This window comes from Camarhynchus parvulus, chromosome 7, assembly GCF_901933205.1.
Source record: "Camarhynchus parvulus chromosome 7, STF_HiC, whole genome shotgun sequence".
NCBI classification, from domain to species: domain Eukaryota; kingdom Metazoa; phylum Chordata; class Aves; order Passeriformes; family Thraupidae; genus Camarhynchus; species Camarhynchus parvulus.
The window spans coordinates 25,134,784-25,148,576 of NC_044577.1; positions in this window are offsets into that span (position 1 = coordinate 25,134,784).

The following is a 13,793-nucleotide window of genomic DNA, read 5'->3' on the forward strand; positions in this document are numbered from 1 at the left end:
ATCTGCTTCACTGCTCGCTGATGCTTAAAATCAAAGAATTGCACAGGATGATGGCTCTCCTCTATTGCTTTTCAATCTTATTCTGTATCACATTTCACAGTTGCAGATTGTGTCCTTTCTTTTCTTCCCTGGAAGGGAAAATCCCCTCATTTCTCTCAATATTGGAAAGCTTTTCTTCAGTGTGTGAATAGACCAATACACAGAGAAGTTGATCCTTTAGGTTTTGGAAGCACTATGTTATTTAGTGCAATCAGGTGCATCCTGAGGATAGTATGAAATACCCATTTCCAAATTGCAGAGGCCAGTAATACCTAGAGATCACTGATTTTTTTTCAGAAACAGAGAAATGCCCATCTCATCTCCTCTGCTTACTTTAGGCATTTTGTTTCCTCTTCCTCAAAAAAGCAATATTCACCTTTTATCCTTACTTCATACAGGCTGACAAACAAGTTTCTGTCACCTGAGTCCTGAAGCATGACTGGAATATTCTTCCTTAATAAACCTGTTGTATAGCACCAGTTCCTGGATTTGTGTAGACCGCTGTAAGCTTTGCAAGAGATGGGTTTCTGAACCTCCCTTCTCTGACCCAAACCAAATACTTTAGTTCCCAGCCACAGCTACTGCTGTTGCTGCACCACCACAAGTGATGAGAAGACAGCTACTCAGCATTCCTCAGTGTTATTGCCTTCCCACACAGCCCAATGGAAAAGGCACATGTTGAGGGTAGCTCCTGGTTTCTTCCCTCTTACTCTTCATCATGATATCATAATGAGGATATCTGGTCATTAGAAAACTGGTGGAAATGACCAGTTTCATATGGTGGTACTGTTTCTGTAATAATTCCAAGTCAGGACCGGCTTAGACTGAGACCAGAGATGCAAACATAAAAACATTCAAAACCTTGTTATTCATCCTAGAAGGCACCAGTCCTTCAGCAAGTATGGGCAATGGCAATCTGTGAATCTCATGGACAATTTCCATCCTTCCACTGAAAGTCCTCCCTTTCATATGTATTGTTCCACCCTACTCTTCATTCTGTTCAGCTGCCTGAAGACTGTCAGGGGAAGCTCAGTGTACAACATCACTACAAGCTGTGTTTGGGAGCCAGGCTGCTGCACACACTGAAGAATCTGTTTCCCATGTCACTGTCCCAATTTGCATGTTTTCTGCCTGTCATTTTTCTCAGGGCACACCTGAAGTAGTCTTTCAGAGTCTTCAGGATATGGATCATGGATAGACCCTTTATGATACAGCAAAGGTTTTACATTTACTGCACAAAATGGAAACTCATTAACCAAGGAATAGGCTCATCACAGTCAATAATAAATACCTGTGACAAAGAAAAATGATGTCTATATCATACAAATAATGCAAATACAAAGATAATGGGAAAACTGCTTTTCCTCTACTACTATCTGATGGATTTTTTTTCTCTGCAGTATATATTACTCATTATGATATCAATTTCCATTCTTATAGCCTCAAGTCCCCTTGAGGGGGAAGGGGCATACAGAAAAATATGCTGAGTGTTCAGCCAAAAAATTCCTATACTGTAGTCCAGTCAAATGGACTGGAAATGAATATGATTACTGTGCCAGTGACCTTAGGCTACTCACTTCTGACTTTTTTTTAAAGGTTTGTCTACCCAAAAAAGGAGTAAAAAGATCTTTATTTTACTGTGGTCTCCTGATGAACATCACTGAATAGGAATTATTCCTCACAATTAAATGAGCACATTGCACCAGAGAGAGACCACTACCAATTCCCACAGAATTTTTTTGTCTCCTTAGCAGAAATGAAGAGGTATCATAAAATGATGTCATATCCACAGCAGAAGTAAAACTACAAGTCTGGAGTTTTTAAATTTCAAAAATAACATTACAATTAAAGTATATGCATTCAGTACAGGGCAATTTCCATCTGATCACAAAGAAATAATCAAACTGGTCTTAACTCTTAATTTTCTTTCCCTTGCTCTTTTCTTGTTGGTTCAATCCCGAACAGTTATAGCATTTTAGAACCAGGAGCACTTGCACATTCTGAAATAAAACCTCTATTTCCCAGTGAAAATTATTTCAGACTAGATATCTAGAGTCCATTTGCTGTATGTAGGCATTTGACTGTCTGTATGCAGAGCAGCATAAGCATTCATGATTGGCTCTTATTTTATTTTATCATTCAAATTGCAATCTCTCTTCACATGAAGTTGCATAGGGAAAAGCATACAGCACTTTGACAAAGCCATGTCTAGGAAGATGATTTAATAAAACAGGACTAAACGTGTCAAAATTTAAACTTCTGGGACAGCTGATATCCCAGTTGATTAAAACAGAAAAATTAAAAATCCATCACAATATTTACTTTGTCCACCTCAAAATTATTTATACGTTTTAGTTCTTGTCTTCCTTCTATCTCTTATAATTTTGAATTCAAGCAGATTTTAAAACAATACTGTTTCAAAATAGCATATCAAGATATTTAATTTTTAAAATGTCAAAATTAATTTTTTTTAAGAGCAAAGGTATTTAAATGAACTTTGACTCAGACATTTAGCCATACTTCCTCATGATTTCAAAATAACTTTAGACAGCTGAAACTTCATTTTTCTGCAAGAAACTGTTCTAGTCACAAGTACAAATGTCCTGCTATGACTTTGCCAGCACTTCTTTTTTCAGTTTTGGCTTCAAGGAAGCAGTGCATGAGGGTGAAGAAAAGAAACTGAACCAGTTTTGCAGTCTCTTAAAAGGCTTCATCTTGAAAGTGTTGCTTGGCATAATTCAAATTTATTTTTTTCAGTCTGTGACAGTCTATAGCTGTGATGTCTTTTTCAGCTGTCCCTTCATATATCTTGTTCATTCTTGCAGCATTATTAATATACTTTTTCCCATCTCTGCCCAAACGTATTCCTTCATTTCAATGAATAAAAATGCTATTAATTCTCCTTCTCCCATCAGTTCCTTAGTGTGAAATATCAAATAGGAGACTAAACCATCGTCATCTGGATTAAGTTATCATTAGATTTGGGTTACATGAGATAAGTTCCTTTATCAAGATATAGGATCAAAATAGTGTCATTATTTTTGCAGTGTGAAGTCTGTAGTACATAGCTGAAGTTCATCTTGGTTCCCATAGAATTTCCCTCTTGTTCTGAAGCATTCACAATCTTTCTGTGTTTGTGTTTGCACAGTCCACTAAATGAGTCTGACAGTATAGTCACATGTAAGATGCCTTATCATCAAGTCAGACTCTCAGTGTTTATGGAGAACCTTCTACTGAGCAACAGCCTTCATGGTTCTTAGGTGCCAAGCAGAGAGTTTAGGCTGTGTGTTATGTCCCAAGGCAGAAAGAAATGGAGGCATTTTAGTGCCGTATCCCATCATGCTGGCAGAGAGCAGTGGGCAGATTCAAAAATTAACTTTTAATGCACTGTCGAAAAAGATTTTCTGCTTCTTCTATTGCAATTCTTGTGACTGATATTACCAGAATATCCTGCATGTTTTACTCCCACTTGACATTTTGCATGTTATTTTTCCTGTCTGACCCTACGGATACACATGCTTCTGCTTTTCATTTCTGAAGTTTGATCAGATTCCTTTGTTGTATTTATATGTCAGCACGGATAAAAATCTGTTCCTTGCAAAATGCAGTATTTGGCTGGCAGAAGAAAATCACCTTTTATTTTTTAAAGCTCCTTTTATCACCAGTACTTCTGTTGAAATTTATCCACATTTCACATATACACTGGAAAAGAAGGCAAAATTACATTCCTTGTGGTGGTTTAAGCTCAGTCAACAACTCAGCCCCACACAGCTGAGTTGTTGACTGAATTATTCACTCCCCCCCTCCCTAAGTGGGATGGGAGACAAAATCAAAAGAGTAAAAGTAAGAAAATTCTGGACTGAAACAAAGACAGGATAAAAGGTCGAACAAAAGCCATGCATGTAATCAAAGGCATTCTTTCACGTCTCCCCATGAGCAGCCGTCCCCAGGACAGCCAGGCTCCATCACACAACAGTGACTTGGGAAGACAAACACCATCACACTGAACATTCCTCCTTCCTTCTTCTTCCCACAGCTGCCCTACCTGCGTCTCCTCCCAACCTCTTTTGCCTCCCAAGTCTGTTTGCTGGTGGGGTGGTGTGAGGAGCAGGAAAGGCCTTGACTCTGTGCAAGCACTGCTCAGCAATAACTGGAACACCTCTGTATTATCAACACAGGTTCCAGCCCAAATCCAAAACACAGCCCCATACAAGCTACTGTCTGCAAAATTATCTCAGCCAAAACCAGCACACTTGCAAGAATGTGGTTCTAGAAGCCTTTCTTTCAAATGTTCTCCCCTCAAAACCTTTCCCTCCAGGCAACTGTGAGATAAGAGGCTTTATTACAGAAAACCACTGTAGTGAATTGTAAGAAATTGTTAGACACAATTATCCAAAATGTGCCCTAACAGTAATATTCAAATAACAAGTCATAAGTTATTAGTTCTAACTCATGCTACGTGTTTCTCAGTTACCACTAAAATTGTATTTACAATGCCACTGGCATAAACAATTACCATCAAGAAAAGATGAATACATAGGCCATTTTATAGGCTTATTTGTGAATTGTTGAGCCTATATTAAGGTCCACCAATCAGCTTTGGGGTTTACAGGTAATGAATACACCACCAGAAAAGTTGAGCAGGTGCCTCCACCCTAAATATATTATGGCTTTTTTTTTTTTAATTAAAGGTAGAGAAGAATTCATTTCTCTTCACAGGGTTTGAGTGAATTCCAAACAGAATTAATAGGAAGTTTTCCAATAACTTGAATGGAGCTGGAAAAGATCAATGCATGTCCTGTGTGCTTATAACTACAATGACATACTTTCTTTAACAAAATAAGGAAAATAATTGAATTCTGAAGTCTCTACAGGGCAAGATTGGTTGTGGATTAAATTCATACTTGAATTAGGCATTACATTGCTCCTATGTCTTGGTATATAGAAAACATGCTAAGATGTTTCTGAGAAGTTGCAATGGAGTCCTGACTCAGTCAGACACATCAGATAGATCCAGCTGGACTTTGCCAGCCCTCCAAATAAACCAAAAGATACCCAAACGTGCTTTTGCTACAGCACTGGCACATCACAATGACATCTAGCATTTTACTAGGCCATTTACTCTCACTTTTTTGTTTTGGTCACAATGACAGAGATCTGGCAAAATATTGGAAATATCTTCCATTGCTGTGCCTACAGGGAGAAGGATTTTACTTGTTCTATATGCTACTGCTGGGGCAGGTGTTCTTAAAGTTGGTGAGGAGATAGAAGGTTTTGTAATATTTAAGAAAAAAAAAGAATCAAAAAGCTTTCCACCTGGAATTTTAGAGCAGCTAGACTCTGGTGCAGTTTAGAAGTCTCTGAGGAAATAGTCTGGGCTACTTCAGTGGTGTTGAGTAGGATTTTGCAGGTTTAGAGACAATCTCTGAAAAGGAGTGTGTTAAGCCAATTTCAATTTTCCCATCAAGTTGCTCCAAATCTTCTTTGAATCACTATGTTAATGATGTCAGATGAAGATTTTTTTTCACTGTTTTATGTCCATAGAAGTTTTCAAGTGTCTGTTATATTTCATTATTTTATTAATCTCCAATAATTTGTCTGAAGTATTGCAGTGTTAAGCCTCAGGCCTATAGCTAGTACATATACCAAACTATATATATTGGTGAATGTCTTGAAGTTGGAAGTCACAGCCTATCTTGCCTTACATTTACACCAGCTGCTTCAGACCAAGACCTTGCACTGGCTGCCTGCCAGCACTCTGTTTCCTCCTCTCTTGGCTGAAGCCAAGGAAGCTGAAGGGGCTCAGCACTTCAGTCCAGGGCAGTCTGCTGCTCTCTGTTATTTCTGAAATACAAGCTAATTACTTTTTGAGATATCTCTTGCCAATATCTTGGTTTATATAAAGCACCTGGAGATAGCCAGTGGCATATATGAGAAAGAGAGCTAGTGCTCTTACCTGACCTAGCTGCTTTGTGATTTCACAGCTGAATTCACACAGACACATTTTACCTTTTTTCAGCTTTATGTTATATTTTCATGCCACCATCAATAGGTTTCTTGCCATAGATGGCATTTTTTATACCCCTAAGAATCTCTAAAACATATCGTCCATGAGATTAGGAAGTCACTGAAGTAAATACAGACAGTTGTGTATTTTTTGTGTGTGACTGCTTTGCAAGCGAATGCTTTGGCTGGACAGTTCAGACTAATCTAACCAGGGCACTTGATGCTTCATAACAGTGGGCAGAAACCTTGTTTAACTGAGTTGTTAGCTAAAGGAATTTGGGAGCAGATATGCATATTCATTTGGAAAATCTAAAAACTCTAAACCGGAGTTTCAAAACGGGACAGCAAATTGTCAGAGTGTGATTCACTGTTGGTTGCTGCTTGAGGACATCCTTTAACAAGAAGGTCTCAGTCTGAAAGTTTCACCTGTGCTCCATCTATTCTGTAGGAGATGAGATCCAATTTATCCTTCTGGAAATAGAGTCCATAACTACACACTGCTTTCCTGTCACTGCACTTTAAGACTCAGCAAGACATGGTACTTCATGTATGCATCTATTTAAAGTACATTACATATCAAAATATTCCTGAAATTAGGGCAGTTTTATAACCAAGCCATTTGAATTATGTTGATCAAAAGTGCAATGAAGAAGGTTTACGTGTGATGAACTACTCAGCAATCCTGACTCATACTGTCTATATTCAGCATGAGGAAGGTTGTCCTCATGCACAATTAATGTATTGCGCAAACAAATTAAAGATGTGTTTAATCACCTATTTTACTGCTTACACACATATTTGTCCATGACAAAAATCATGCTTAGAGTCATCCCAGTGTTTGAGGTTAACCTGGAAAAAAGAGGCTCAGGGATGACCTTATCACCCTCTACATCTACCTGAAAGCAAGTTGTAGTTGGGGGGGAGAGGGGGGTGGTTTCTTCCTCCAAGTAATAAGTGATAGGATATTAGGAAATGACCAGTAGAGATTTAGATTGAATATCAGGAAAACTTTTTCACTGAAAGGATTGTCAAGTACTGGAACAAGCTGCCCAGGGGTAGGGGTAGAGTCACTACTGCTGGGGGTACTTAAAAGGCTTGTAAATGTGACACTTAGGAGCATGGTTTAGGGGTGCACTTGGAAGTGCTGGGTTCATTGTTGAACTCAGTGATCCTAAAGGTCTTTTCAGCCTAAACAATTCTAGGAAAAGCTAAATATCTACACAGAAAAGATGTCCCTTTGCTCTCATTTCTCCATGTTGTTTTCAAGGCTTTTGCATTAATAATTCCCCCAGGATTGAAAGCTACAAAGATCTAGCATCAGCTTTGATGTAATATATCATAAACTCAGTCCATAATACATGCAGAAAACCTCAGAGGTTGACAGAACAACTCTGTGGCATTCTTAAATTTCCACAAATAAAATATCCTGAGGCTTGCAGGAGGCCTACCAGTTACTTAGGACTCATTGCTTAACCTTTGAATCTAGACATCATGCTGGTACAAAATAGAAAGGCAGTAATTATCAGAATTAGAAAAAATAATTGAAATTTATTAATGAATCATCCTTTCCCTTAAGCTGTACTGTAACAAAAAGTAATCATCATTATAATGAACAGTGTTATTATTGGACCACATTATGAACACCAGTGATTTTGTACCAAGCTTTTACTGTCAGGGGAATGGTTCATTAACCACAAAGAACACTTCACATTAGGGATTCAGTTTATCTGGCCAATTTAGACAATGTTTAAGTAATTTTTAATTAAAATTGGGATCCTGTATTTTGGAATGGTGTAGTGGTTCAAAGGAACTGTAAGCACAATTATTACAAACAAGTTGTTAATTTTTTAATTCTAGATAAAAGTTGGCCACTGGTCAATCTATTAAGCAGCCATTCAGGCCTACCCTGCAGATTCAGTACCAATTAGTGGGGTGGATAAGAAGAGGAAGAGGAAGGCAAAACCTTTTCATAACATAGAAAATTTTCTTTTTAGCAAAGGGTAGGTAAATTAAATTCCCTGGAAAATGTGTTGTAGACAGAGAAGGAAGAATTTTTCTTCTAACATTAATATCAAAAACTAATTTCCTTTGATGAACCCAGATGTATGTCACATTATTTGTTGCAGTAAAAATCCTTTTGGGGCAAAATTGAAGCTGGAAAAAAACTTTCACTTATGTTTTTCACAGTATTTTGTCCCATTACAAGATAATATAGAATTAATGAAAATTGCCTTCAGTCTGAGGAACAGCCCTGGCCTTCCAAGCAACAGGCAAGAAAGGTGCAAGTGCTGTATCTTAAGGGGGATTCAGATTAAATCCCCATTCAGTGTAGATGTCACATTATTTCATGGAGCTCATTGTCTCAAGATCTGCTGAGGATCTGTTACAACTGAAATGTGGAGTTCTCACCATCTTAGGCCTAAGACCTAACTTAAAATGAGAAGTATTCATACTGGCTCCTGTAAATAAACCAAACTGTAGACCAAGATCTGCCATTAGCAAGAAATACCAATTCAAGTTCACTAAGATCAGGCATTAAGTCAATGAGCTGTGACCTGTGGGTGTGCTTACCTGGCAGCCACCCTGGGCTCACAGTGCCAGCACAACTTCAGGATGGATGCAGCCATGGAGCCTCACTGAGCTGCAAATGATATCTTGTGATGGGGACCCTGGAAGGGATGGCTTCCTCCACAGCTTTTTCCTTTGAAGCAGCTGGAGCTCTAGACTGCCTTGACCGCCTAGGGTTAGGGTTGCACCTTGGTTTAGGGTTTTGAAAACCAGAAAGTCCAGAGCTCCAGGCACACTGCAGTCACAAAAGCCATCCCAAGTGGAATGCAGAACTGCCACAACATGGCTTCCTCTGTGGCTGTGTCTGCGTGAACTGGGGATTCTCCTGCAAGCAGTGCCAGCCAAATTATGTCCTTAGAAACTGAAGAAAATCAGATTTTGAAAGAAAAAAAACAACTTTAAAGAGGTATAAAGTACCTTCAGACTTTAAAAACTCTATGTGGTTGGAGAATCAGAATAGTGGTCACTACACTATTAAAAAATTAGACATCAGAAAGGTACTTCAATGTACCCAAATCTGTCATCTTTCTAAGCAGTGCCAAATCTCATGTGTAACTTACAATTAAGTATATGTTTCAATATAAAGTACAGAAGAGGAAGAGGATTTTAAACAGGTTTTAGAGAGGGGCATTCGTATTGTGGCAATTTGCCCTTGTAATTAGCCAGACAAACTGTTGAGTTCATCATCTACAAGGTTGATTTACACCAAAGGTATCTAATTCATTTTCTTCCTCTTGGGATTAATCGTTATAAATCTCTTCCAAATGTACTAAATAATGAAATTAAATAGAATGAAATGAAACATATTCTCCATGCCTAAATGGATGGTTTCTCACATCCTAATGGAATATTGTTGAAGAATTACAATAGATGAAAGTGGTTCAAATACATTTGTTAAGTAATAACAAACAAGTAAAGACCACAGGGATTCCACTAGGCTGAATTCTCTTTGATTTCCTCATTTTAATTCACTTGTTTTCTTCACACTATTACCTTTCCTTTCTTCACCAAATAAGTAATTGAGATATCTTTTGAAGATTCTAATGACTCTTGAAGTCATATTTTTTTCCTAATATATTTCATGTGTGTGTTCCTCCTAGGGAAAGAGCTTTGTCTTCTAAATGAAAGAGAAGACTTTTTTGAAATCTCTGATGGCAGAAGAAGGGCTAGGATTGGGAGTAGGTATGTAGGGAACATGTGAAGGACAGGAAATTCTTGTGGTTCTCCTATATTTAATGAATGTATTAAATATGTTATAATGAAAGTACTAAAATGCCTTTCCTGTGAGGAAGGAAGGAAGGATAACCTGTGGTGCTGTTCACTCAGCCTCACTACACTCAATGAGTGGTGCCTTGACAACCAGGAACAAGGAAGTGCTCAATCCACCCAAGCCATTTCCATCTTTAGTCTGGGTGTCACAGATACCTTATACACACACACACAAGTTTAACAGGGTTTTCCCTTTCTTGGATATGTTTAGTGTAGTAAATACGTCTATATATGTCCTCTCTGAAATGTCCTGTAGCCTGGCCAGCTTAGCTATTTGCTCTGACATTAGAGTTTCTTCAGCCTATTACTCTTCTTTTTCAGGGACTCTAAAGTTACTTTTAGAGGTAGGACTTCAAACAACACCTCTCTTGGCCCCTAATTATATAAGCACTTCGATAATTTCTTTCCTAGAAGTAGTTTTCTCTGAGTTTTTCTGGATTGACCTGTTCTTGACATCTCCTACCCAATCTCCATCAAATGTTCACTATTTGTAGTACTGGTAGTGGCCTTGGAGATCAGACTCAGGTCTGCACTTGTGTCTACAGATGCCTTTAATTCCCTCTTTGTCTGCATAAAAAGCAGCAGATTTGGCTCTTCTGTTTTAAAAACATGTGAGAAGCCCCCAAACCTGGGAGATAAAAATTTCCACTTAAAAATAAGGAAACCATGTTCAACGGCATTGGTAACAAGAGAATAAGTTACACAACATAGTAGTAAACAGTTCTAGATATAAGATGGAGACTTAATGAACCAAAACAAACCAGAAATTTAAAAATCATAATTGGGAGCCCAGAACAGAAGAGGCTGTAACAGGACATGGTGAAACACAATCCAGAAGTCAATAGAAGAAATTCTTTGATTGGAACAGGAGGAAAATGATGTAAGAAAAGAAACAAAGGTGTCAGAAAAGAATCAGATGTGCTGATTTCTTCAATGTCTTTTGTGGCAATTTTCAAACCAGTATGGTGAATGTCAATCAGATGTGGGCACCTAATTCAATTTATCTTCCTTGAAAGGTCCTCAAATGCAAATCTATTCAAATTAAGAGCCAGAAAAAGAGGTGGTGGGGGCTGGAAGAAGAAACACAAAAGCTTAAAAAGATTGATGTTTCTTTTCACTCTTCTGTATGATGAATTGAATTTCTGTTAGTAACTAGCACTTTTGCAGATGCTTATTTAATGTCAAGCAGGGGAGAGGCAGTAGGTGTGGGCAAGGGAGGTGAGTCATGCCTTGCTCAAGAGGGAACCTGCTGTGATGTTCATAATGTACTGAATCAGGTTCAGAAATATGAAAGTTTCTTTTCCTCTTTTCTCTACACCTTTTGTTTTCTTATGTCTGACAGATACACAAATTCATAACAGCTTCTTAATAATAATTTGTACCATTGATATTCAGATCTGAATTCAATTGTTATCCTAAAAGATGATTAATTGTTCCTCATTTTTACATAAATATAATAAAAATTTATTGTCTTATGTATAACTGCCTGGTGCAAGAACTCTTTGCAGAGAACTGGGAACTTGGCCACCTCTCCCAGCAGCAGTCCAAACTGGCTGTGGCATATGTTGTTATACTCTCCAGATTTAAAGATGTGAGGCAGTCGTCTGGCTGTTTGTCTACTGGAACATCCTCCTCTGATGATCTGAATAAAACCCAGACTGTTTGGGATTTAAATCAGGGGTGCATGTAACACCACAAGCCTCTGTCATTATAAGGCTGGGAGTTGTCTGAAGACATTGCCATCTGGTGCATAGAAAATAGGAGATTTTGATGTTTGAGGGAAAAAAGCTGTGGCAGACTTTTGGAAGAGGTGTGATTTGTTTCCCTTGCTTCATTACACTAATGCGTGAGATTCAAATGCCATTTTTTTAGGTTCAAATTGAATTTGTTTCTTCAGGGGGAAGAGAGAATTGGTGACAGGAATGAAAGACTTTTCCCTTCTGAGACCCTACTTGGACACCCTTGTGGATAGAAGACATCATTCAAATTGAAAATAAAAGCTTCAGTCTGGGATGTGTTATGAGGGCACCAGCAGGCCCTTAACAGAAGTTTCACATTCTCCTTTATTTATTTTATTTCTCTGTGAGCCAGTTGTCCATGCAAAACATGACAGTTAATTACGCCTCTCTGTTTCCCTCTGACAAATAAAGTGCAAGTAATGCCAGCAAGGATTAAACTGTTTGCTTTTGGTTTACAAGGAATTAAAGCAGTGTGCAGTAAATTTTCCTGTAAAGGTCTTTCCTAAAGCTGTAGACTAGGGAAATAATATTAGCAGCTAATGTTGTGGATGCACAGCTCGGTTCAACAACCTTTAAATAAACATCCAATATGTTTTTCCCTCTCGATGGGCTTTACTCAAGGTATGTCACTTGGGCTTCAGCAGATGTGAGTGTTTTACCTGTGCACCCTGCCAACCAAACATATCCACATTCACATCCACATCCACATCAGAAAGAGGGATGAAAGAGGATTGGGAAAGTGGGGTATGTAGTGGGTTACCTAAATAAAGTGCTGGAACTGTAGGTGGGGTGTCCAAACACCTACACACGACCTCTATAGGATTATCCACATGGATGTAGAAGAACAGGGTAGGAGTGTTTATGCTTTAGATTTCCTGTGGAAAAACGATAATCTGAGGCAAAAAATATTTCATGCATTTTATTGAAGAATAATCCAGAAAGGATACACAAATACAGATCTAGCCTCCTTATCCATAGGTATCTGGAAAATACACCAGGCAAAATACCACTGTATCCTTGCTCTTTTCTAGCACAATGGCTGTGTAATTGTACATGCTCAAAAAATCCTTTCATACCTAGTTTAAAAATAAGTAGTAGTCTTAAGCCTTAGACTGTTGTCAATAACTGTTATTGAAACTTGAAGCTGCTAAGAAAAAAGAGAAAAAGAAATTCTGGAGTGCTTTAAGGTTCAGGGAGACTGAAAGACCTAGCAACAGATTGAAAGAAAAAGGAGCTGCAGGTGTAATATTTAATGGAGTGTTAATTGTGCAGTGGCTAAAAATAAATAGGTAGCACAGAGTTTGTTTTTGGGTGAGTGGTTGATTGCAAGTGCTAAGCTCTACAATTAAAATTATAAATGATGAGCTCACTTTTCTGTCCCATGGTTGTTTTAGGACTTTGATGGACTTCCTTGTGCAAAGTCTAATCAAACACATACTGAAGAGGATAAGAAAGCACAGGTTGTGGGGTTTGGTAGTCAACCTACTATATATTCTAATGTTTAAGAATATGAACTACCCCTGAATCTCTAAACCTCATATCTTATATTTAATGTGAATTTAACTTGTGCTAAATGACAGACTGGATTTTTTCAAGTAGAAGGGTAAAAGCACTTTAATTAATTAATTAATTAATTTAGTAGCACTTTAATTGTTAACATTGCTCCCTCTTCTAACTACAATCAATAGGCAGGAAATTCTTTTTAGTGTTAGAGAAGAACTTTCAGAGAACCTCAGAATCACAGAATGATTGGCTTTGGAAGAGACCTCTGGGGATCAGCTCCATGTTAGCATGCAAACTATGACAGTCACATCTGAGGATCAGCACATGGTATATTTTATCTCCACTTGTGATTTAGGTTTCGAGCTGAGCAAACTACACCAAACGAAACCTTAATTAATATTTTTATTAAGGAGTTGATCCCTGAGAAAAACCTTAGTACTTTTTGAAGTTAGTCCGTTAAATAAGTAATGTCAATCTTTGGTTGGGGTAAGGGACTCTGGGTACTAGGTCTTAAAATTATGTTGTTTTTTATTTATGTTGTTGCTGTTGCTATTTAAAGGCACTCAAGTAAAATGCAACCACTGGTTATATTTATATGAGAAGATATTTGGATATATTTGTGTTTTGGAAGAAGGGCAGGATCTTCTGTCTCAGCTTCATAACAAAAAT